At 45.0% G+C, this 21112-nt stretch overlaps 30 non-coding genes across 30 annotated transcripts; 15 read left to right on the top strand and 15 right to left on the bottom strand.

Annotated features, from left to right (window-relative positions):
* Window positions 1-402: 402 nt before the first annotated feature.
* LOC134621848 (5S ribosomal RNA) lies at window positions 403-521 on the bottom strand. Its single transcript, XR_010092565.1, has one exon. It is a non-coding gene; the product is annotated as a 5S ribosomal RNA (ribosomal RNA).
* Window positions 522-878: 357 nt separating this feature from the next.
* Window positions 879-997, top strand: LOC134622188 (5S ribosomal RNA). The gene has a single exon (XR_010092888.1). It is a non-coding gene; the product is annotated as a 5S ribosomal RNA (ribosomal RNA).
* An 848-nt stretch (window positions 998-1845) lies between these two features.
* On the bottom strand, window positions 1846-1964 carry LOC134621860 (5S ribosomal RNA). The gene has a single exon (XR_010092576.1). It is a non-coding gene; the product is annotated as a 5S ribosomal RNA (ribosomal RNA).
* Window positions 1965-2321: 357 nt separating this feature from the next.
* LOC134622189 (5S ribosomal RNA) lies at window positions 2322-2440 on the top strand. The gene has a single exon (XR_010092889.1). It is a non-coding gene; the product is annotated as a 5S ribosomal RNA (ribosomal RNA).
* An 838-nt stretch (window positions 2441-3278) lies between these two features.
* LOC134621871 (5S ribosomal RNA) lies at window positions 3279-3397 on the bottom strand. The gene has a single exon (XR_010092587.1). It is a non-coding gene; the product is annotated as a 5S ribosomal RNA (ribosomal RNA).
* A 357-nt stretch (window positions 3398-3754) lies between these two features.
* Window positions 3755-3873, top strand: LOC134622190 (5S ribosomal RNA). The gene has a single exon (XR_010092890.1). It is a non-coding gene; the product is annotated as a 5S ribosomal RNA (ribosomal RNA).
* An 848-nt stretch (window positions 3874-4721) lies between these two features.
* On the bottom strand, window positions 4722-4840 carry LOC134621883 (5S ribosomal RNA). Its single transcript, XR_010092598.1, has one exon. It is a non-coding gene; the product is annotated as a 5S ribosomal RNA (ribosomal RNA).
* A 357-nt stretch (window positions 4841-5197) lies between these two features.
* On the top strand, window positions 5198-5316 carry LOC134622191 (5S ribosomal RNA). The gene has a single exon (XR_010092891.1). It is a non-coding gene; the product is annotated as a 5S ribosomal RNA (ribosomal RNA).
* An 848-nt stretch (window positions 5317-6164) lies between these two features.
* On the bottom strand, window positions 6165-6283 carry LOC134621894 (5S ribosomal RNA). Its single transcript, XR_010092609.1, has one exon. It is a non-coding gene; the product is annotated as a 5S ribosomal RNA (ribosomal RNA).
* Window positions 6284-6640: 357 nt separating this feature from the next.
* On the top strand, window positions 6641-6759 carry LOC134622133 (5S ribosomal RNA). The gene has a single exon (XR_010092836.1). It is a non-coding gene; the product is annotated as a 5S ribosomal RNA (ribosomal RNA).
* A 674-nt stretch (window positions 6760-7433) lies between these two features.
* Window positions 7434-7552, bottom strand: LOC134621907 (5S ribosomal RNA). Its single transcript, XR_010092621.1, has one exon. It is a non-coding gene; the product is annotated as a 5S ribosomal RNA (ribosomal RNA).
* A 357-nt stretch (window positions 7553-7909) lies between these two features.
* On the top strand, window positions 7910-8028 carry LOC134622162 (5S ribosomal RNA). Its single transcript, XR_010092864.1, has one exon. It is a non-coding gene; the product is annotated as a 5S ribosomal RNA (ribosomal RNA).
* Window positions 8029-8702: 674 nt separating this feature from the next.
* On the bottom strand, window positions 8703-8821 carry LOC134621918 (5S ribosomal RNA). Its single transcript, XR_010092632.1, has one exon. It is a non-coding gene; the product is annotated as a 5S ribosomal RNA (ribosomal RNA).
* A 357-nt stretch (window positions 8822-9178) lies between these two features.
* On the top strand, window positions 9179-9297 carry LOC134621732 (5S ribosomal RNA). Its single transcript, XR_010092476.1, has one exon. It is a non-coding gene; the product is annotated as a 5S ribosomal RNA (ribosomal RNA).
* An 848-nt stretch (window positions 9298-10145) lies between these two features.
* On the bottom strand, window positions 10146-10264 carry LOC134621929 (5S ribosomal RNA). The gene has a single exon (XR_010092643.1). It is a non-coding gene; the product is annotated as a 5S ribosomal RNA (ribosomal RNA).
* A 357-nt stretch (window positions 10265-10621) lies between these two features.
* Window positions 10622-10740, top strand: LOC134622192 (5S ribosomal RNA). Its single transcript, XR_010092892.1, has one exon. It is a non-coding gene; the product is annotated as a 5S ribosomal RNA (ribosomal RNA).
* An 848-nt stretch (window positions 10741-11588) lies between these two features.
* Window positions 11589-11707, bottom strand: LOC134621942 (5S ribosomal RNA). The gene has a single exon (XR_010092654.1). It is a non-coding gene; the product is annotated as a 5S ribosomal RNA (ribosomal RNA).
* Window positions 11708-12064: 357 nt separating this feature from the next.
* Window positions 12065-12183, top strand: LOC134622193 (5S ribosomal RNA). Its single transcript, XR_010092893.1, has one exon. It is a non-coding gene; the product is annotated as a 5S ribosomal RNA (ribosomal RNA).
* An 841-nt stretch (window positions 12184-13024) lies between these two features.
* On the bottom strand, window positions 13025-13143 carry LOC134621953 (5S ribosomal RNA). The gene has a single exon (XR_010092665.1). It is a non-coding gene; the product is annotated as a 5S ribosomal RNA (ribosomal RNA).
* A 357-nt stretch (window positions 13144-13500) lies between these two features.
* LOC134622194 (5S ribosomal RNA) lies at window positions 13501-13619 on the top strand. Its single transcript, XR_010092894.1, has one exon. It is a non-coding gene; the product is annotated as a 5S ribosomal RNA (ribosomal RNA).
* An 849-nt stretch (window positions 13620-14468) lies between these two features.
* Window positions 14469-14587, bottom strand: LOC134621964 (5S ribosomal RNA). The gene has a single exon (XR_010092676.1). It is a non-coding gene; the product is annotated as a 5S ribosomal RNA (ribosomal RNA).
* A 357-nt stretch (window positions 14588-14944) lies between these two features.
* Window positions 14945-15063, top strand: LOC134622195 (5S ribosomal RNA). The gene has a single exon (XR_010092895.1). It is a non-coding gene; the product is annotated as a 5S ribosomal RNA (ribosomal RNA).
* Window positions 15064-15911: 848 nt separating this feature from the next.
* Window positions 15912-16030, bottom strand: LOC134621976 (5S ribosomal RNA). Its single transcript, XR_010092687.1, has one exon. It is a non-coding gene; the product is annotated as a 5S ribosomal RNA (ribosomal RNA).
* Window positions 16031-16387: 357 nt separating this feature from the next.
* LOC134622196 (5S ribosomal RNA) lies at window positions 16388-16506 on the top strand. Its single transcript, XR_010092896.1, has one exon. It is a non-coding gene; the product is annotated as a 5S ribosomal RNA (ribosomal RNA).
* An 841-nt stretch (window positions 16507-17347) lies between these two features.
* On the bottom strand, window positions 17348-17466 carry LOC134621987 (5S ribosomal RNA). The gene has a single exon (XR_010092698.1). It is a non-coding gene; the product is annotated as a 5S ribosomal RNA (ribosomal RNA).
* Window positions 17467-17823: 357 nt separating this feature from the next.
* On the top strand, window positions 17824-17942 carry LOC134622197 (5S ribosomal RNA). The gene has a single exon (XR_010092897.1). It is a non-coding gene; the product is annotated as a 5S ribosomal RNA (ribosomal RNA).
* An 848-nt stretch (window positions 17943-18790) lies between these two features.
* Window positions 18791-18909, bottom strand: LOC134621999 (5S ribosomal RNA). The gene has a single exon (XR_010092709.1). It is a non-coding gene; the product is annotated as a 5S ribosomal RNA (ribosomal RNA).
* A 357-nt stretch (window positions 18910-19266) lies between these two features.
* On the top strand, window positions 19267-19385 carry LOC134622199 (5S ribosomal RNA). Its single transcript, XR_010092899.1, has one exon. It is a non-coding gene; the product is annotated as a 5S ribosomal RNA (ribosomal RNA).
* An 848-nt stretch (window positions 19386-20233) lies between these two features.
* On the bottom strand, window positions 20234-20352 carry LOC134622010 (5S ribosomal RNA). The gene has a single exon (XR_010092720.1). It is a non-coding gene; the product is annotated as a 5S ribosomal RNA (ribosomal RNA).
* A 357-nt stretch (window positions 20353-20709) lies between these two features.
* On the top strand, window positions 20710-20828 carry LOC134621621 (5S ribosomal RNA). The gene has a single exon (XR_010092371.1). It is a non-coding gene; the product is annotated as a 5S ribosomal RNA (ribosomal RNA).
* The last annotated feature ends 284 nt before the right edge of the window (window positions 20829-21112 follow it).

A 21112-nucleotide genomic window follows, 5' to 3' on the forward strand; every position in this document is an offset into this window, starting at 1 on the left:
TGTGATTACATATCCTAAATTAGTAGCAAAATACTGTTCTGCCTTTTACAATGAACTGTTCAAATCCAGCCACTCATCCAGTCATCTACATATAATGTAATGAATATTAAGATTTGTAGGAATCAGTCAGCTGAATGTAAGAGTGGATGTGATGCTCTTCTCACTCTGGGAGAAACAAGAATAGCCATTTTGAAACTGAAGTCCCTAAAACTTCTTATTTTAAAGTCTCGAATTATTACAAATATTAGATATTGGCGTCGTTTTGGTTAAAAAAAAGTTAAAAGGATTTCTGTCGTTTGAGACTACAAAGTCAAGTTTGCAATTAAAAGCCATGAGGCTTGCTGTTAAAATAGCTTTATTAAACTGGTTTTAGTCTTGCATCCTCGCTTGTTGAAGTGCAAAAGCTTACAGCACCTGGTATTCCCAGGCGGTCTCCCATCCAAGTACTGACCAGGCCCGACCCTGCTTAGCTTCCGAGATCAGACGAGATCGGGCGTGTTCAGGGTGGTATGGCCGTAAGCGAGTGAAGCCCGCTATAAAAGACCTTTTATAGGCTGCAAATGTCACAGCGTTTAAACTATAGTATTGTGCTAAACTTCATGTGTTACAGCGAGAACATGCAAACCTTTGTTGTTAACTGCAGCTTCAACATTGAGCTGCAAAAATGCTTTTCCCGCAGTAACATCACGATAATAACACATGTTAGGTTCTCACAGCACAGTGTTAAAGTGACAGCGAGCACACAGTGTGTTAGGACCATTTGGAAGTCCAACATTTTTGCGGTTTGGAGAATTCAGCTTGTATACAGAACATGAAAACGTAAGCATGACTGTGTCATCACAGCATGTATAAAAAGGCTGTTTCTGAAGCGTTCCCTCGCTTACGGCCATACCGCCCTGAACACGCCCGATCTCGTCTGATCTCGGCAGCCAAGCAGGGCCGGGCCTGGTCAGTACTTGGATGGGTGACCGCCTGGGAATACCGGGTGCTGTAAGCTTTTGCACTTCAACACGCAAATGACAGTTTAAATATTGAAACGAATCTGAGGCACTCTTTTAGCTCATTTTCTAATAGGATGGTTAGTGAGTCTTGCGCAAAGAGCTCTCCCACTGATGTAGTAATGTCAAAATCTTCAAGCGTTATATCAATATCACTGTACATGCACAGAGCACCTGTAGATGTTTTTGTGCACACACTCACAAATGTTTATGACGTGAAGTTTGCAGCATTGAGTATGCATTACAGCTGTGCTGTCATGTGCAGGTATTAAAAAAAATAGAAACCAATCAATATCCTTCACTCTAAATTGTTTTTTAAATCACAACAAAATGGGTTACAGTATCTACATGAACCCCGTTGTCGAGGAAGCCTCTCACTTACGGCCATACCACGCCTGAGCTCGTCTGACCTCTGAAGCTAAGCAGGGGCTGTCCTGGATAGTAGCATCACCTTCACCTTGCTCCATGTTAGAAACTCCATGATATCGTGTTCCCTGCTCAGGGTATCACATTGATGCGCATTTACGCAGTATTCTTCGGGACCGCAGCCAGCAGCCAATAAGAATTAAAACTCGTTGCTCATGGGTGTCAGGTGGACACTGTGCCTGCTGCACACTACAAGGTTAACAAGTTCCTCACTACTGAGCCCAGACGGACTAGCCATAGACATTTTCTGCATTTACGGAATAAATAAGTTTGTGCATTTCCTAAATATTTCGTTGTTGTTGTTTTTTTGTTTTACACAAAAGCGAAAGGCAATCAGGAGCGTTGTCACGAAGCCTTTCCTGAAGCTGCCTCCACTGAGTGAGCAGCAGCGCCCTCTGCCGTTTGTGTGTTGAAGTGCAAAAGCTTACAGCACCTGGTATTCCCAGGCGGTCTCCCATCCAAGTACTGACCAGGCCCGACCCTGCTTAGCTTCCGAGATCAGACGAGATCGGGCGTGTTCAGGGTGGTATGGCCGTAAGCGAGTGAAGCCCGCTATAAAAGACCTTTTATAGGCTGCAAATGTCACAGCGTTTAAACTATAGTATTGTGCTAAACTTCATGTGTTACAGCGAGAACATGCAAACCTTTGTTGTTAACTGCAGCTTCAACATTGAGCTGCAAAAATGCTTTTCCCGCAGTAACATCACGATAATAACACATGTTAGGTTCTCACAGCACAGTGTTAAAGTGACAGCGAGCACACAGTGTGTTAGGACCATTTGGAAGTCCAACATTTTTGCGGTTTGGAGAATTCAGCTTGTATACAGAACATGAAAACGTAAGCATGACTGTGTCATCACAGCATGTATAAAAAGGCTGTTTCTGAAGCGTTCCCTCGCTTACGGCCATACCGCCCTGAACACGCCCGATCTCGTCTGATCTCGGCAGCCAAGCAGGGCCGGGCCTGGTCAGTACTTGGATGGGTGACCGCCTGGGAATACCGGGTGCTGTAAGCTTTTGCACTTCAACACGCAAATGACAGTTTAAATATTGAAACGAATCTGAGGCACTCTTTTAGCTCATTTTCTAATAGGATGGTTAGTGAGTCTTGCGCAAAGAGCTCTCCCACTGATGTAGTAATGTCAAAATCTTCAAGCGTTATATCAATATCACTGTACATGCACAGAGCACCTGTAGATGTTTTTGTGCACACACTCACAAATGTTTATGACGTGAAGTTTGCAGCATTGAGTATGCATTACAGCTGTGCTGTCATGTGCAGGTATTAAAAAAATAGAAACCAATCAATATCCTTCACTCTAAATTGTTTTTTAAATCACAACAAAATGGGTTACAGTATCTACATGAACCCCGTTGTCGAGGAAGCCTCTCACTTACGGCCATACCACGCCTGAGCTCATCTGACCTCTGAAGCTAAGCAGGGGCTGTCCTGGATAGTAGCATCACCTTCACCTTGCTCCATGTTAGAAACTCCATGATATCGTGTTCCCTGCTCAGGGTATCACATTGATGCGCATTTACGCAGTATTCTTCGGGACCGCAGCCAGCAGCCAATAAGAATTAAAACTCGTTGCTCATGGGTGTCAGGTGGACACTGTGCCTGCTGCACACTACAAGGTTAACAAGTTCCTCACTACTGAGCCCAGACGGACTAGCCATAGGCATTTACGGAATAAATAAGTTTGTGCATTTCCTAAATATTTCGTTGTTGTTGTTTTTTTGTTTTACACAAAAGCGAAAGGCAATCAGGAGCGTTGTCACGAAGCCTTTCCTGAAGCTGCCTCCACTGAGTGAGCAGCAGCGCCCTCTGCCGTTTGTGTGTTGAAGTGCAAAAGCTTACAGCACCTGGTATTCCCAGGCGGTCTCCCATCCAAGTACTGACCAGGCCCGACCCTGCTTAGCTTCCGAGATCAGACGAGATCGGGCGTGTTCAGGGTGGTATGGCCGTAAGCGAGTGAAGCCCGCTATAAAAGACCTTTTATAGGCTGCAAATGTCACAGCGTTTAAACTATAGTATTGTGCTAAACTTCATGTGTTACAGCGAGAACATGCAAACCTTTGTTGTTAACTGCAGCTTCAACATTGAGCTGCAAAAATGCTTTTCCCGCAGTAACATCACGATAATAACACATGTTAGGTTCTCACAGCACAGTGTTAAAGTGACAGCGAGCACACAGTGTGTTAGGACCATTTGGAAGTCCAACATTTTTGCGGTTTGGAGAATTCAGCTTGTATACAGAACATGAAAACGTAAGCATGACTGTGTCATCACAGCATGTATAAAAAGGCTGTTTCTGAAGCATTCCCTCGCTTACGGCCATACCGCCCTGAACACGCCCGATCTCGTCTGATCTCGGCAGCCAAGCAGGGCCGGGCCTGGTCAGTACTTGGATGGGTGACCGCCTGGGAATACCGGGTGCTGTAAGCTTTTGCACTTCAACACGCAAATGACAGTTTAAATATCGAAACGAATCTGAGGCACTCTTTTAGCTCATTTTCTAATAGGATGGTTAGTGAGTCTTGCGCAAAGAGCTCTCCCACTGATGTAGTAATGTCAAAATCTTCAAGCGTTATATCAATATCACTGTACATGCACAGAGCACCTGTAGATGTTTTTGTGCACACACTCACAAATGTTTATGACGTGAAGTTTGCAGCATTGAGTATGCATTACAGCTGTGCTGTCATGTGCAGGTATTAAAAAAAATAGAAACCAATCAATATCCTTCACTCTAAATTGTTTTTTAAATCTCAACAAAATGGGTTACAGTATCTACATGAACCCCGTTGTCGAGGAAGCCTCTCACTTACGGCCATACCACGCCTGAACTCATCTGACCTCTGAAGCTAAGCAGGGGCTGTCCTGGATAGTAGCATCACCTTCACCTTGCTCCATGTTAGAAACTCCATGATATCGTGTTCCCTGCTCAGGGTATCACATTGATGCGCATTTACGCAGTATTCTTCGGGACCGCAGCCAGCAGCCAATAAGAATTAAAACTCGTTGCTCATGGGTGTCAGGTGGACACTGTGCCTGCTGCACACTACAAGGTTAACAAGTTCCTCACTACTGAGCCCAGACGGACTAGCCATAGACATTTTCTGCATTTACGGAATAAATAAGTTTGTGCATTTCCTAAATATTTCGTTCTTGTTGTTTTTTTGTTTTACACAAAAGCGAAAGGCAATCAGGAGCGTTGTCACGAAGCCTTTCCTGAAGCTGCCTCCACTGAGTGAGCAGCAGCGCCCTCTGCCGTTTGTGTGTTGAAGTGCAAAAGCTTACAGCACCTGGTATTCCCAGGCGGTCTCCCATCCAAGTACTGACCAGGCCCGACCCTGCTTAGCTTCCGAGATCAGACGAGATCGGGCGTGTTCAGGGTGGTATGGCCGTAAGCGAGTGAAGCCCGCTATAAAAGACCTTTTATAGGCTGCAAATGTCACAGCGTTTAAACTATAGTATTGTGCTAAACTTCATGTGTTACAGCGAGAACATGCAAACCTTTGTTGTTAACTGCAGCTTCAACATTGAGCTGCAAAAATGCTTTTCCCGCAGTAACATCACGATAATAACACATGTTAGGTTCTCACAGCACAGTGTTAAAGTGACAGCGAGCACACAGTGTGTTAGGACCATTTGGAAGTCCAACATTTTTGCGGTTTGGAGAATTCAGCTTGTATACAGAACATGAAAACGTAAGCATGACTGTGTCATCACAGCATGTATAAAAAGGCTGTTTCTGAAGCGTTCCCTCGCTTACGGCCATACCGCCCTGAACACGCCCGATCTCGTCTGATCTCGGCAGCCAAGCAGGGCCGGGCCTGGTCAGTACTTGGATGGGTGACCGCCTGGGAATACCGGGTGCTGTAAGCTTTTGCACTTCAACACGCAAATGACAGTTTAAATATTGAAACGAATCTGAGGCACTCTTTTAGCTCATTTTCTAATAGGATGGTTAGTGAGTCTTGCGCAAAGAGCTCTCCCACTGATGTAGTAATGTCAAAATCTTCAAGCGTTATATCAATATCACTGTACATGCACAGAGCACCTGTAGATGTTTTTGTGCACACACTCACAAATGTTTATGACGTGAAGTTTGCAGCATTGAGTATGCATTACAGCTGTGCTGTCATGTGCAGGTATTAAAAAAATAGAAACCAATCAATATCCTTCACTCTAAATTGTTTTTTAAATCACAACAAAATGGGTTACAGTATCTACATGAACCCCGTTGTCGAGGAAGCCTCTCACTTACGGCCATACCACGCCTGAGCTCATCTGACCTCTGAAGCTAAGCAGGGGCTGTCCTGGATAGTAGCATCACCTTCACCTTGCTCCATGTTAGAAACTCCATGATATCGTGTTCCCTGCTCAGGGTATCACATTGATGCGCATTTACGCAGTATTCTTCGGGACCGCAGCCAGCAGCCAATAAGAATTAAAAACTCGTTGCTCATGGGTGTCAGGTGGACACTGTGCCTGCTGCACACTACAAGGTTAACAAGTTCCTCACTACTGAGCCCAGACGGACTAGCCATAGACATTTTCTGCATTTACGGAATAAATAAGTTTGTGCATTTCCTAAATATTTCGTTCTTGTTGTTTTTTTGTTTTACACAAAAGCGAAAGGCAATCAGGAGCGTTGTCACGAAGCCTTTCCTGAAGCTGCCTCCACTGAGTGAGCAGCAGCGCCCTCTGCCGTTTGTGTGTTGAAGTGCAAAAGCTTACAGCACCTGGTATTCCCAGGCGGTCTCCCATCCAAGTACTGACCAGGCCCGACCCTGCTTAGCTTCCGAGATCAGACGAGATCGGGCGTGTTCAGGGTGGTATGGCCGTAAGCGAGTGAAGCCCGCTATAAAAGACCTTTTATAGGCTGCAAATGTCACAGCGTTTAAACTATAGTATTGTGCTAAACTTCATGTGTTACAGCGAGAACATGCAAACCTTTGTTGTTAACTGCAGCTTCAACATTGAGCTGCAAAAATGCTTTTCCCGCAGTAACATCACGATAATAACACATGTTAGGTTCTCACAGCACAGTGTTAAAGTGACAGCGAGCACACAGTGTGTTAGGACCATTTGGAAGTCCAACATTTTTGCGGTTTGGAGAATTCAGCTTGTATACAGAACATGAAAACGTAAGCATGACTGTGTCATCACAGCATGTATAAAAAGGCTGTTTCTGAAGCGTTCCCTCGCTTACGGCCATACCGCCCTGAACACGCCCGATCTCGTCTGATCTCGGCAGCTAAGCAGGGCTGGGCCTGGTCAGTACTTGGATGGGTGACCGCCCGGGAATACCGGGTGCTGTAAGCTTTTGCACTTCAACACGCAAATGACAGTTTAAATATTGAAATGAATCTGAGGCACTCTTTTAGCTCATTTTCTAATAGGATGGTTAGTGAGTCTTGCGCAAAGAGCTCTCCCACTGATGTAGTAATGTCAAAATCTTCAAGCGTTATATCAATATCACTGTACATGCACAGAGCACCTGTAGATGTTTTTGTGCACACACTCACAAATGTTTATGACGTGAAGTTTGCAGCATTGAGTATGCATTACAGCTGTGCTGTCATGTGCAGGTATTAAAAAAAATAGAAACCAATCAATATCCTTCACTCTAAATTGTTTTTTAAATCACAACAAAATGGGTTACAGTATCGACATGAACCCCGTTGTCGAGGACCGTAGCCAGCAGCCAATAAGAATTAAAACTCGTTGCTCATGGGTGTCAGGTGGACACTGTGCCTGCTGCACACTACAAGGTTAACAAGTTCCTCACTACTGAGCCCAGACGGACTAGCCATAGACATTTTCTGCATTTACGGAATAAATAAGTTTGTGCATTTCCTAAATATTTCGTTGTTGTTGTTTTTTTGTTTTACACAAAAGCGAAAGGCAATCAGGAGCGTTGTCACGAAGCCTTTCCTGAAGCTGCCTCCACTGAGTGAGCAGCAGCGCCCTCTGCCGTTTGTGTGTTGAAGTGCAAAAGCTTACAGCACCTGGTATTCCCAGGCGGTCTCCCATCCAAGTACTGACCAGGCCCGACCCTGCTTAGCTTCCGAGATCAGACGAGATCGGGCGTGTTCAGGGTGGTATGGCCGTAAGCGAGTGAAGCCCGCTATAAAAGACCTTTTATAGGCTGCAAATGTCACAGCGTTTAAACTATAGTATTGTGCTAAACTTCATGTGTTACAGCGAGAACATGCAAACCTTTGTTGTTAACTGCAGCTTCAACATTGAGCTGCAAAAATGCTTTTCCCGCAGTAACATCACGATAATAACACATGTTAGGTTCTCACAGCACAGTGTTAAAGTGACAGCGAGCACACAGTGTGTTAGGACCATTTGGAAGTCCAACATTTTTGCGGTTTGGAGAATTCAGCTTGTATACAGAACATGAAAACGTAAGCATGACTGTGTCATCACAGCATGTATAAAAAGGCTGTTTCTGAAGCGTTTCCTCGCTTACGGCCATACCGCCCTGAACACGCCCGATCTCGTCTGATCTCGGCAGCTAAGCAGGGCCGGGCCTGGTCAGTACTTGGATGGGTGACCGCCCGGGAATACCGGGTGCTGTAAGCTTTTGCACTTCAACACGCAAATGACAGTTTAAATATTGAAATGAATCTGAGGCACTCTTTTAGCTCATTTTCTAATAGGATGGTTAGTGAGTCTTGCGCAAAGAGCTCTCCCACTGATGTAGTAATGTCAAAATCTTCAAGCGTTATATCAATATCACTGTACATGCACAGAGCACCTGTAGATGTTTTTGTGCACACACTCACAAATGTTTATGACGTGAAGTTTGCAGCATTGAGTATGCATTACAGCTGTGCTGTCATGTGCAGGTATTAAAAAAAATAGAAACCAATCAATATCCTTCACTCTAAATTGTTTTTTAAATCACAACAAAATGGGTTACAGTATCGACATGAACCCCGTTGTCGAGGACCGTAGCCAGCAGCCAATAAGAATTAAAACTCGTTGCTCATGGGTGTCAGGTGGACACTGTGCCTGCTGCACACTACAAGGTTAACAAGTTCCTCACTACTGAGCCCAGACGGACTAGCCATAGACATTTTCTGCATTTACGGAATAAATAAGTTTGTGCATTTCCTAAATATTTCGTTGTTGTTGTTTTTTTGTTTTACACAAAAGCGAAAGGCAATCAGGAGCGTTGTCACGAAGCCTTTCCTGAAGCTGCCTCCACTGAGTGAGCAGCAGCGCCCTCTGCCGTTTGTGTGTTGAAGTGCAAAAGCTTACAGCACCTGGTATTCCCAGGCGGTCTCCCATCCAAGTACTGACCAGGCCCGACCCTGCTTAGCTTCCGAGATCAGACGAGATCGGGCGTGTTCAGGGTGGTATGGCCGTAAGCGAGTGAAGCCCGCTATAAAAGACCTTTTATAGGCTGCAAATGTCACAGCGTTTAAACTATAGTATTGTGCTAAACTTCATGTGTTACAGCGAGAACATGCAAACCTTTGTTGTTAACTGCAGCTTCAACATTGAGCTGCAAAAATGCTTTTCCCGCAGTAACATCACGATAATAACACATGTTAGGTTCTCACAGCACAGTGTTAAAGTGACAGCGAGCACACAGTGTGTTAGGACCATTTGGAAGTCCAACATTTTTGCGGTTTGGAGAATTCAGCTTGTATACAGAACATGAAAACGTAAGCATGACTGTGTCATCACAGCATGTATAAAAAGGCTGTTTCTGAAGCGTTCCCTCGCTTACGGCCGTACTGCCCTGAACACGCCCGATCTCGTCTGATCTCGGCAGCCAAGCAGGGCCGGGCCTGGTCAGTACTTGGATGGGTGACCGCCTGGGAATACCGGGTGCTGTAAGCTTTTGCACTTCAACACGCAAATGACAGTTTAAATATTGAAACGAATCTGAGGCACTCTTTTAGCTCATTTTCTAATAGGATGGTTAGTGAGTCTTGCGCAAAGAGCTCTCCCACTGATGTAGTAATGTCAAAATCTTCAAGCGTTATATCAATATCACTGTACATGCACAGAGCACCTGTAGATGTTTTTGTGCACACACTCACAAATGTTTATGACGTGAAGTTTGCAGCATTGAGTATGCATTACAGCTGTGCTGTCATGTGCAGGTATTAAAAAAAATAGAAACCAATCAATATCCTTCACTCTAAATTGTTTTTTAAATCACAACAAAATGGGTTACAGTATCTACATGAACCCCGTTGTCGAGGAAGCCTCTCACTTACGGCCATACCACGCCTGAACTCATCTGACCTCTGAAGCTAAGCAGGGGCTGTCCTGGATAGTAGCATCACCTTCACCTTGCTCCATGTTAGAAACTCCATGATATCGTGTTCCCTCCTCAGGGTATCACATTGATACGCATTTACGCAGTATTCTTCGGGACCGCAGCCAGCAGCCAATAAGAATTAAAACTCGTTGCTCATGGGTGTCAGGTGGACACTGTGCCTGCTGCACACTACAAGGTTAACAAGTTCCTCACTACTGAGCCCAGACGGACTAGCCATAGACATTTTCTGCATTTACGGAATAAATAAGTTTGTGCATTTCCTAAATATTTCGTTGTTGTTGTTTTTTTGTTTTACACAAAAGCGAAAGGCAATCAGGAGCGTTGTCACGAAGCCTTTCCTGAAGCTGCCTCCACTGAGTGAGCAGCAGCGCCCTCTGCCGTTTGTGTGTTGAAGTGCAAAAGCTTACAGCACCTGGTATTCCCAGGCGGTCTCCCATCCAAGTACTGACCAGGCCCGACCCTGCTTAGCTTCCGAGATCAGACGAGATCGGGCGTGTTCAGGGTGGTATGGCCGTAAGCGAGTGAAGCCCGCTATAAAAGACCTTTTATAGGCTGCAAATGTCACAGCGTTTAAACTATAGTATTGTGCTAAACTTCATGTGTTACAGCGAGAACATGCAAACCTTTGTTGTTAACTGCAGCTTCAACATTGAGCTGCAAAAATGCTTTTCCCGCAGTAACATCACGATAATAACACATGTTAGGTTCTCACAGCACAGTGTTAAAGTGACAGCGAGCACACAGTGTGTTAGGACCATTTGGAAGTCCAACATTTTTGCGGTTTGGAGAATTCAGCTTGTATACAGAACATGAAAACGTAAGCATGACTGTGTCATCACAGCATGTATAAAAAGGCTGTTTCTGAAGCGTTTCCTCGCTTACGGCCATACCGCCCTGAACACGCCCGATCTCGTCTGATCTCGGCAGCCAAGCAGGGCCGGGCCTGGTCAGTACTTGGATGGGTGACCGCCTGGGAATACCGGGTGCTGTAAGCTTTTGCACTTCAACACGCAAATGACAGTTTAAATATTGAAACGAATCTGAGGCACTCTTTTAGCTCATTTTCTAATAGGATGGTTAGTGAGTCTTGCGCAAAGAGCTCTCCCACTGATGTAGTAATGTCAAAATCTTCAAGCGTTATATCAATATCACTGTACATGCACAGAGCACCTGTAGATGTTTTTGTGCACACACTCACAAATGTTTATGACGTGAAGTTTGCAGCATTGAGTATGCATTACAGCTGTGCTGTCATGTGCAGGTATTAAAAAAAATAGAAACCAATCAATATCCTTCACTCTAAATTGTTTTTTAAATCACAACAAAATGGGTTACAGTATCTACATGAACCCCGTTGTCGAGGAAGCCTCTCACTTACGGCCATACCACGCCTGAACTCATCTGACCTCTGAAGCTAAGCAGGGGCTGTCCTGGATAGTAGCATCACCTTCACCTTGCTCCATGTTAGAAACTCCATGATATCGTGTTCCCTCCTCAGGGTATCACATTGATGCGCATTTACGCAGTATTCTTCGGGACCGCAGCCAGCAGCCAATAAGAATTAAAACTCGTTGCTCATGGGTGTCAGGTGGACACTGTGCCTGCTGCACACTACAAGGTTAACAAGTTCCTCACTACTGAGCCCAGACGGACTAGCCATAGACATTTTCTGCATTTACGGAATAAATAAGTTTGTGCATTTCCTAAATATTTCGTTCTTGTTGTTTTTTTGTTTTACACAAAAGCGAAAGGCAATCAGGAGCGTTGTCACGAAGCCTTTCCTGAAGCTGCCTCCACTGAGTGAGCAGCAGCGCCCTCTGCCGTTTGTGTGTTGAAGTGCAAAAGCTTACAGCACCTGGTATTCCCAGGCGGTCTCCCATCCAAGTACTGACCAGGCCCGACCCTGCTTAGCTTCCGAGATCAGACGAGATCGGGCGTGTTCAGGGTGGTATGGCCGTAAGCGAGTGAAGCCCGCTATAAAAGACCTTTTATAGGCTGCAAATGTCACAGCGTTTAAACTATAGTATTGTGCTAAACTTCATGTGTTACAGCGAGAACATGCAAACCTTTGTTGTTAACTGCAGCTTCAACATTGAGCTGCAAAAATGCTTTTCCCGCAGTAACATCACGATAATAACACATGTTAGGTTCTCACAGCACAGTGTTAAAGTGACAGCGAGCACACAGTGTGTTAGGACCATTTGGAAGTCCAACATTTTTGCGGTTTGGAGAATTCAGCTTGTATACAGAACATGAAAACGTAAGCATGACTGTGTCATCACAGCATGTATAAAAAGGCTGTTTCTGAAGCGTTTCCTCGCTTACGGCCATACCGCCCTGAACACGCCCGATCTCGTCTGATCTCGGCAGCCAAGCAGGGCCGGGCCTGGTCAGTACTTGGATGGGTGACCGCCTGGGAATACCGGGTGCTGTAAGCTTTTGCACTTCAACACGCAAATGACAGTTTAAATATTGAAACGAATCTGAGGCACTCTTTTAGCTCATTTTCTAATAGGATGGTTAGTGAGTCTTGCGCAAAGAGCTCTCCCACTGATGTAGTAATGTCAAAATCTTCAAGCGTTATATCAATATCACTGTACATGCACAGAGCACCTGTAGATGTTTTTGTGCACACACTCACAAATGTTTATGACGTGAAGTTTGCAGCATTGAGTATGCATTACAGCTGTGCTGTCATGTGCAGGTATTAAAAAAAATAGAAACCAATCAATATCCTTCACTCTAAATTGTTTTTTAAATCACAACAAAATGGGTTACAGTATCTACATGAACCCCGTTGTCGAGGAAGCCTCTCACTTACGGCCATACCACGCCTGAACTCATCTGACCTCTGAAGCTAAGCAGGGGCTGTCCTGGATAGTAGCATCACCTTCACCTTGCTCCATGTTAGAAACTCCATGATATCGTGTTCCCTCCTCAGGGTATCACATTGATGCGCATTTACGCAGTATTCTTCGGGACCGCAGCCAATAAGAATTAAAACTCGTTGCTCATGGGTGTCAGGTGGACACTGTGCCTGCTGCACACTACAAGGTTAACAAGTTCCTCACTACTGAGCCCAGACGGACTAGCCATAGACATTTTCTGCATTTACGGAATAAATAAGTTTGTGCATTTCCTAAATATTTCGTTCTTGTTGTTTTTTTGTTTTACACAAAAGCGAAAGGCAATCAGGAGCGTTGTCACGAAGCCTTTCCTGAAGCTGCCTCCACTGAGTGAGCAGCAGCGCCCTCTGCCGTTTGTGTGTTGAAGTGCAAAAGCTTACAGCACCTGGTATTCCCAGGCGGTCTCCCATCCAAGTACTGACCAGGCCCGACCCTGCTTAGCTTCCGAGATCAGACGAGATCGGGCGTGTTCAGGGTGGTATGGCCGTAAGCCAGTGAAGCCCGCTATAAAAGACCTTTTATAGGCTGCAAATGTCACAGCGTTTAAACTATAGTATTGTGCTAAACTTCATGTGTTACAGCGAGAACATGCAAACCTTTGTTGTTAACTGCAGCTTCAACATTGAGCTGCAAAAATGCTTTTCCCGCAGTAACATCACGATAATAACACATGTTAGGTTCTCACAGCACAGTGTTAAAGTGACAGCGAGCACACAGTGTGTTAGGACCATTTGGAAGTCCAACATTTTTGCGGTTTGGAGAATTCAGCTTGTATACAGAACATGAAAACGTAAGCATGACTGTGTCATCACAGCATGTATAAAAAGGCTGTTTCTGAAGCGTTTCCTCGCTTACGGCCATACCGCCCTGAACACGCCCGATCTCGTCTGATCTCGGCAGCCAAGCAGGGCCGGGCCTGGTCAGTACTTGGATGGGTGACCGCCTGGGAATACCGGGTGCTGTAAGCTTTTTGCACTTCAACACGCAAATGACAGTTTAAATATTGAAACGAATCTGAGGCACTCTTTTAGCTCATTTTCTAATAGGATGGTTAGTGAGTCTTGCGCAAAGAGCTCTCCCACTGATGTAGTAATGTCAAAATCTTCAAGCGTTATATCAATATCACTGTACATGCACAGAGCACCTGTAGATGTTTTTGTGCACACACTCACAAATGTTTATGACGTGAAGTTTGCAGCATTGAGTATGCATTACAGCTGTGCTGTCATGTGCAGGTATTAAAAAAAATAGAAACCAATCAATATCCTTCACTCTAAATTGTTTTTTAAATCACAACAAAATGGGTTACAGTATCTACATGAACCCCGTTGTCGAGGAAGCCTCTCACTTACGGCCATACCACGCCTGAACTCATCTGACCTCTGAAGCTAAGCAGGGGCTGTCCTGGATAGTAGCATCACCTTCACCTTGCTCCATGTTAGAAACTCCATGATATCGTGTTCCCTCCTCAGGGTATCACATTGATGCGCATTTACGCAGTATTCTTCGGGACCGCAGCCAGCAGCCAATAAGAATTAAAACTCGTTGCTCATGGGTGTCAGGTGGACACTGTGCCTGCTGCACACTACAAGGTTAACAAGTTCCTCACTACTGAGCCCAGACGGACTAGCCATAGACATTTTCTGCATTTACGGAATAAATAAGTTTGTGCATTTCCTAAATATTTCGTTCTTGTTGTTTTTTTGTTTTACACAAAAGCGAAAGGCAATCAGGAGCGTTGTCACGAAGCCTTTCCTGAAGCTGCCTCCACTGAGTGAGCAGCAGCGCCCTCTGCCGTTTGTGTGTTGAAGTGCAAAAGCTTACAGCACCTGGTATTCCCAGGCGGTCTCCCATCCAAGTACTGACCAGGCCCGACCCTGCTTAGCTTCCGAGATCAGACGAGATCGGGCGTGTTCAGGGTGGTATGGCCGTAAGCGAGTGAAGCCAGCTATAAAAGACCTTTTATAGGCTGCAAATGTCACAGCGTTTAAACTATAGTATTGTGCTAAACTTCATGTGTTACAGCGAGAACATGCAAACCTTTGTTGTTAACTGCAGCTTCAACATTGAGCTGCAAAAATGCTTTTCCCGCAGTAACATCACGATAATAACACATGTTAGGTTCTCACAGCACAGTGTTAAAGTGACAGCGAGCACACAGTGTGTTAGGACCATTTGGAAGTCCAACATTTTTGCGGTTTGGAGAATTCAGCTTGTATACAGAACATGAAAACGTAAGCATGACTGTGTCATCACAGCATGTATAAAAAGGCTGTTTCTGAAGCGTTTCCTCGCTTACGGCCATACCGCCCTGAACACGCCCGATCTCGTCTGATCTCGGCAGCCAAGCAGGGCCGGGCCTGGTCAGTACTTGGATGGGTGACCGCCTGGGAATACCGGGTGCTGTAAGCTTTTGCACTTCAACACGCAAATGACAGTTTAAATATTGAAACGAATCTGAGGCACTCTTTTAGCTCATTTTCTAATAGGATGGTTAGTGAGTCTTGCGCAAAGAGCTCTCCCACTGATGTAGTAATGTCAAAATCTTCAAGCGTTATATCAATATCACTGTACATGCACAGAGCACCTGTAGATGTTTTTGTGCACACACTCACAAATGTTTATGACGTGAAGTTTGCAGCATTGAGTATGCATTACAGCTGTGCTGTCATGTGCAGGTATTAAAAAAAATAGAAACCAATCAATATCCTTCACTCTAAATTGTTTTTTAAATCACAACAAAATGGGTTACAGTATCTACATGAACCCCGTTGTCGAGGAAGCCTCTCACTTACGGCCATACCACGCCTGAACTCATCTGACCTCTGAAGCTAAGCAGGGGCTGTCCTGGATAGTAGCATCACCTTCACCTTGCTCCATGTTAGAAACTCCATGATATCGTGTTCCCTCCTCAGGGTATCACATTGATGCGCATTTACGCAGTATTCTTCGGGACCGCAGCCAGCAGCCAATAAGAATTAAAACTCGTTGCTCATGGGTGTCAGGTGGACACTGTGCCTGCTGCACACTACAAGGTTAACAAGTTCCTCACTACTGAGCCCAGACGGACTAGCCATAGACATTTTCTGCATTTACGGAATAAATAAGTTTGTGCATTTCCTAAATATTTCGTTCTTGTTGTTTTTTTGTTTTACACAAAAGCGAAAGGCAATCAGGAGCGTTGTCACGAAGCCTTTCCTGAAGCTGCCTCCACTGAGTGAGCAGCAGCGCCCTCTGCCGTTTGTGTGTTGAAGTGCAAAAGCTTACAGCACCTGGTATTCCCAGGCGGTCTCCCATCCAAGTACTGACCAGGCCCGACCCTGCTTAGCTTCCGAGATCAGACGAGATCGGGCGTGTTCAGGGTGGTATGGCCGTAAGCGAGTGAAGCCCGCTATAAAAGACCTTTTATAGGCTGCAAATGTCACAGCGTTTAAACTATAGTATTGTGCTAAACTTCATGTGTTACAGCGAGAACATGCAAACCTTTGTTGTTAACTGCAGCTTCAACATTGAGCTGCAAAAATGCTTTTCCCGCAGTAACATCACGATAATAACACATGTTAGGTTCTCACAGCACAGTGTTAAAGTGACAGCGAGCACACAGTGTGTTAGGACCATTTGGAAGTCCAACATTTTTGCGGTTTGGAGAATTCAGCTTGTATACAGAACATGAAAACGTAAGCATGACTGTGTCATCACAGCATGTATAAAAAGGCTGTTTCTGAAGCGTTTCCTCGCTTACGGCCATACCGCCCTGAACACGCCCGATCTCGTCTGATCTCGGCAGCCAAGCAGGGCCGGGCCTGGTCAGTACTTGGATGGGTGACCGCCTGGGAATACCGGGTGCTGTAAGCTTTTGCACTTCAACACGCAAATGACAGTTTAAATATTGAAACGAATCTGAGGCACTCTTTTAGCTCATTTTCTAATAGGATGGTTAGTGAGTCTTGCGCAAAGAGCTCTCCCACTGATGTAGTAATGTCAAAATCTTCAAGCGTTATATCAATATCACTGTACATGCACAGAGCACCTGTAGATGTTTTTGTGCACACACTCACAAATGTTTATGACGTGAAGTTTGCAGCATTGAGTATGCATTACAGCTGTGCTGTCATGTGCAGGTATTAAAAAAAATAGAAACCAATCAATATCCTTCACTCTAAATTGTTTTTTAAATCACAACAAAATGGGTTACAGTATCTACATGAACCCCGTTGTCGAGGAAGCCTCTCACTTACGGCCATACCACGCCTGAACTCATCTGACCTCTGAAGCTAAGCAGGGGCTGTCCTGGATAGTAGCATCACCTTCACCTTGCTCCATGTTAGAAACTCCATGATATCGTGTTCCCTCCTCAGGGTATCACATTGATGCGCATTTACGCAGTATTCTTCGGGACCGCAGCCAATAAGAATTAAAACTCGTTGCTCATGGGTGTCAGGTGGACACTGTGCCTGCTGCACACTACAAGGTTAACAAGTTCCTCACTACTGAGCCCAGACGGACTAGCCATAGACATTTTCTGCATTTACGGAATAAATAAGTTTGTGCATTTCCTAAATATTTCGTTCTTGTTGTTTTTTTGTTTTACACAAAAGCGAAAGGCAATCAGGAGCGTTGTCACGAAGCCTTTCCTGAAGCTGCCTCCACTGAGTGAGCAGCAGCGCCCTCTGCCGTTTGTGTGTTGAAGTGCAAAAGCTTACAGCACCTGGTATTCCCAGGCGGTCTCCCATCCAAGTACTGACCAGGCCCGACCCTGCTTAGCTTCCGAGATCAGACGAGATCGGGCGTGTTCAGGGTGGTATGGCCGTAAGCGAGTGAAGCCAGCTATAAAAGACCTTTTATAGGCTGCAAATGTCACAGCGTTTAAACTATAGTATTGTGCTAAACTTCATGTGTTACAGCGAGAACATGCAAACCTTTGTTGTTAACTGCAGCTTCAACATTGAGCTGCAAAAATGCTTTTCCCGCAGTAACATCACGATAATAACACATGTTAGGTTCTCACAGCACAGTGTTAAAGTGACAGCGAGCACACAGTGTGTTAGGACCATTTGGAAGTCCAACATTTTTGCGGTTTGGAGAATTCAGCTTGTATACAGAACATGAAAACGTAAGCATGACTGTGTCATCACAGCATGTATAAAAAGGCTGTTTCTGAAGCGTTTCCTCGCTTACGGCCATACCGCCCTGAACACGCCCGATCTCGTCTGATCTCGGCAGCCAAGCAGGGCCGGGCCTGGTCAGTACTTGGATGGGTGACCGCCTGGGAATACCGGGTGCTGTAAGCTTTTGCACTTCAACACGCAAATGACAGTTTAAATATTGAAACGAATCTGAGGCACTCTTTTAGCTCATTTTCTAATAGGATGGTTAGTGAGTCTTGCGCAAAGAGCTCTCCCACTGATGTAGTAATGTCAAAATCTTCAAGCGTTATATCAATATCACTGTACATGCACAGAGCACCTGTAGATGTTTTTGTGCACACACTCACAAATGTTTATGACGTGAAGTTTGCAGCATTGAGTATGCATTACAGCTGTGCTGTCATGTGCAGGTATTAAAAAAAATAGAAACCAATCAATATCCTTCACTCTAAATTGTTTTTTAAATCACAACAAAATGGGTTACAGTATCTACATGAACCCCGTTGTCGAGGAAGCCTCTCACTTACGGCCATACCACGCCTGAACTCATCTGACCTCTGAAGCTAAGCAGGGGCTGTCCTGGATAGTAGCATCACCTTCACCTTGCTCCATGTTAGAAACTCCATGATATCGTGTTCCCTCCTCAGGGTATCACATTGATGCGCATTTACGCAGTATTCTTCGGGACCGCAGCCAGCAGCCAATAAGAATTAAAACTCGTTGCTCATGGGTGTCAGGTGGACACTGTGCCTGCTGCACACTACAAGGTTAACAAGTTCCTCACTACTGAGCCCAGACGGACTAGCCATAGACATTTTCTGCATTTACGGAATAAATAAGTTTGTGCATTTCCTAAATATTTCGTTCTTGTTGTTTTTTTGTTTTACACAAAAGCGAAAGGCAATCAGGAGCGTTGTCACGAAGCCTTTCCTGAAGCTGCCTCCACTGAGTGAGCAGCAGCGCCCTCTGCCGTTTGTGTGTTGAAGTGCAAAAGCTTACAGCACCTGGTATTCCCAGGCGGTCTCCCATCCAAGTACTGACCAGGCCCGACCCTGCTTAGCTTCCGAGATCAGACGAGATCGGGCGTGTTCAGGGTGGTATGGCCGTAAGCCAGTGAAGCCCGCTATAAAAGACCTTTTATAGGCTGCAAATGTCACAGCGTTTAAACTATAGTATTGTGCTAAACTTCATGTGTTACAGCGAGAACATGCAAACCTTTGTTGTTAACTGCAGCTTCAACATTGAGCTGCAAAAATGCTTTTCCCGCAGTAACATCACGATAATAACACATGTTAGGTTCTCACAGCACAGTGTTAAAGTGACAGCGAGCACACAGTGTGTTAGGACCATTTGGAAGTCCAACATTTTTGCGGTTTGGAGAATTCAGCTTGTATACAGAACATGAAAACGTAAGCATGACTGTGTCATCACAGCATGTATAAAAAGGCTGTTTCTGAAGCGTTTCCTCGCTTACGGCCATACCGCCCTGAACACGCCCGATCTCGTCTGATCTCGGCAGCCAAGCAGGGCCGGGCCTGGTCAGTACTTGGATGGGTGACCGCCTGGGAATACCGGGTGCTGTAAGCTTTTGCACTTCAACACGCAAATGACAGTTTAAATATTGAAACGAATCTGAGGCACTCTTTTAGCTCATTTTCTAATAGGATGGTTAGTGAGTCTTGCGCAAAGAGCTCTCCCACTGATGTAGTAATGTCAAAATCTTCAAGCGTTATATCAATATCACTGTACATGCACAGAGCACCTGTAGATGTTTTTGTGCACACACTCACAAATGTTTATGACGTGAAGTTTGCAGCATTGAGTATGCATTACAGCTGTGCTGTCATGTGCAGGTATTAAAAAAAATAGAAACCAATCAATATCCTTCACTCTAAATTGTTTTTTAAATCACAACAAAATGGGTTACAGTATCTACATGAACCCCGTTGTCGAGGAAGCCTCTCACTTACGGCCATACCACGCCTGAACTCATCTGACCTCTGAAGCTAAGCAGGGGCTGTCCTGGATAGTAGCATCACCTTCACCTTGCTCCATGTTAGAAACTCCATGATATCGTGTTCCCTCCTCAGGGTATCACATTGATGCGCATTTACGCAGTATTCTTCGGGACCGCAGCCAGCAGCCAATAAGAATTAAAACTCGTTGCTCATGGGTGTCAGGTGGACACTGTGCCTGCTGCACACTACAAGGTTAACAAGTTCCTCACTACTGAGCCCAGACGGACTAGCCATAGACATTTTCTGCATTTACGGAATAAATAAGTTTGTGCATTTCCTAAATATTTCGTTCTTGTTGTTTTTTTGTTTTACACAAAAGCGAAAGGCAATCAGGAGCGTTGTCACGAAGCCTTTCCTGAAGCTGCCTCCACTGAGTGAGCAGCAGCGCCCTCTGCCGTTTGTGTGTTGAAGTGCAAAAGCTTACAGCACCTGGTATTCCCAGGCGGTCTCCCATCCAAGTACTGACCAGGCCCGACCCTGCTTAGCTTCCGAGATCAGACGAGATCGGGCGTGTTCAGGGTGGTATGGCCGTAAGCCAGTGAAGCCCGCTATAAAAGACCTTTTATAGGCTGCAAATGTCACAGCGTTTAAACTATAGTATTGTGCTAAACTTCATGTGTTACAGCGAGAACATGCAAACCTTTGTTGTTAACTGCAGCTTCAACATTGAGCTGCAAAAATGCTTTTCCCGCAGTAACATCACGATAATAACACATGTTAGGTTCTCACAGCACAGTGTTAAAGTGACAGCGAGCACACAGTGTGTTAGGACCATTTGGAAGTCCAACATTTTTGCGGTTTGGAGAATTCAGCTTGTATACAGAACATGAAAACGTAAGCATGACTGTGTCATCACAGCATGTATAAAAAGGCTGTTTCTGAAGCGTTTCCTCGCTTACGGCCATACCGCCCTGAACACGCCCGATCTCGTCTGATCTCGGCAGCCAAGCAGGGCCGGGCCTGGTCAGTACTTGGATGGGTGTCCGCCTGGGAATACCGGGTGCTGTAAGCTTTTGCACTTCAACACGCAAATGACAGTTTAAATATTGAAACGAATCTGAGGCACTCTTTTAGCTCATTTTCTAATAGGATGGTTAGTGAGTCTTGCGCAAAGAGCTCTCCCACTGATGTAGTAATGTCAAAATCTTCAAGCGTTATATCAATATCACTGTACATGCACAGAGCACCTGTAGATGTTTTTGTGCACACACTCACAAATGTTTATGACGTGAAGTTTGCAGCATTGAGTATGCATTACAGCTGTGCTGTCATGTGCAGGTATTAAAAAAAATAGAA

The sequence above is a fragment of the Pelmatolapia mariae genome, linkage group LG23 (genome assembly GCF_036321145.2).
Source record: "Pelmatolapia mariae isolate MD_Pm_ZW linkage group LG23, Pm_UMD_F_2, whole genome shotgun sequence".
NCBI lineage: Eukaryota > Metazoa > Chordata > Actinopteri > Cichliformes > Cichlidae > Pelmatolapia > Pelmatolapia mariae.